The sequence below is a fragment of the Geotrypetes seraphini genome, chromosome 1, assembly GCF_902459505.1.
Source record: "Geotrypetes seraphini chromosome 1, aGeoSer1.1, whole genome shotgun sequence".
Taxonomy (NCBI): Eukaryota; Metazoa; Chordata; class Amphibia; order Gymnophiona; family Dermophiidae; genus Geotrypetes; species Geotrypetes seraphini.
The window spans coordinates 126,861,596-126,863,314 of record NC_047084.1 but is presented as its reverse complement, the minus strand read 5'-3'; positions in this window follow the sequence as shown (position 1 = coordinate 126,863,314).

The following is a 1,719-nucleotide window of genomic DNA, read 5'->3' as shown; positions in this document are numbered from 1 at the left end:
AAAATTCAATAGAGACAGACACAGTGGAAGCCGCAGCTTGCCCTGGGATCGGTAGCATGGAAGGTTGCTACTCTTTGGGTTTCTCAGCATAGCTGGGTTTAAGAAAGGTTTGGATAAGTTCCTGGAGGAAAAGTCAATAGAGACAGACACAGTGGAAGCCGCAGCGTGCCCTGGGATCGGTAGCATGGAAGGTTGCTACTCTTTGGGTTTTTCAATTAGCATAGCTGGGTCTAAGAAAGGCTTGGATAAGTTCCTGGAGGAAAAGTCCATAGAGACGGACACAGTGGAAGCCGCAGCTTGCCCTGGGATTGGTAACATGGAATGTTGCTACTCTTTGGGTTTCTCAGCATAGCTGGGTTTAAGAAAGGTTTGGATAAGTTCCTGGAGGAAAAGTCAATAGAGACAGACACAGTGGAAGCCGCAGCTTGCCCTGGGATCGGTAGCATGGAAGGTTGCTACTCTTTGGGTTTTTCAATTAGCATAGCTGGGTCTAAGAAAGGCTTGGATAAGTTCCTGGAGGAAAAGTCCATAGAGACAGACACAGTGGAAGCCGCAGCTTGCCCTGGGATCGGTAGCATGGAAGGTTGCTACTCTTTGGGTTTTTCAATTAGCATAGCTGGGTCTAAGAAAGGCTTGGATAAGTTCCTGGAGGAAAAGTCCATAGAGACGGACACAGTGGAAGCCGCAGCTTGCCCTGGGATTGGTAACATGGAATGTTGCTACTCTTTGGGTTTCTCAGCATAGCTGGGTTTAAGAAAGGTTTGGATAAGTTCCTGGAGGAAAAGTCAATAGAGACAGACACAGTGGAAGCCGCAGCTTGCCCTGGTATCGGTAGCATGGAATGTTGCTACTCTTTGGGTTTCTCAGCATAGCTGGGTTTAAGAAAGGATTGGAAAAGTTCCTGGAGGAAAAGCCCATAGAGCAGACACAGTGGAAGCCGCAGCTTGCCCTGGGATTGGTAGCATGGAATGTTGCTACTCTTTGGGTTTCTACCAAATACTTGTGACCTGGATTGGCCACTGCTGGAAACAGGAAACTGGGCTAGATGGACCTGTGGTCTACCTCAGTATGGCTGTACCTTGTACTGTTTGATATTTTTACTGTCTATTGCTTATGTTTGACTTGTTCTTGCTGTCCATCGCCTTGAGTGAATTTCTTTAAAAGAGTAGTCAAGAAATCCCAATAGATAAATTAAAGATCCCTAGAAAGTGAGTGGAGATGGATTTGAGCTGAAGGCTCACTCTGAGTCCAGCTGGTGAATGTCTATTCTAATTACTTCCTTGAATCTTGAGTTTGGGTCCTTGTGCAAGGTGTGTAGTTCCAGAAGTTTTGCCAGAATCCAAGGAATGCAGCCCTGACTATCCCACTGCCACGATCTCCTGCCTGCCCCGACACTCCCACCCTTCCCTGCATTGCAAGCCCGTGGTTTTAACCCGCTATAGAGCGATCCGGGCAAGCAGTTGGGGGTGTGATTCCAATCGCTCTCATTTGCATGAGGGTGATTCGTGAATCAGCCCTCCGGACACGGATCGGATCCAATCCATGCCCTTAGTGAATCTCTCCCTTAGTCCAGCGACTTTCCACTTATTTCATTACGTATTTTTCTGACAGAACAAAAAAGATGGAAAATCGCTGGACTAGCCCTTGATGGAGACTGCCCCCTTTGTTAGTTGGGCTGAGAACTTTTCCGAAAGGGGAAATCTACAGCTGGGCCTTGGA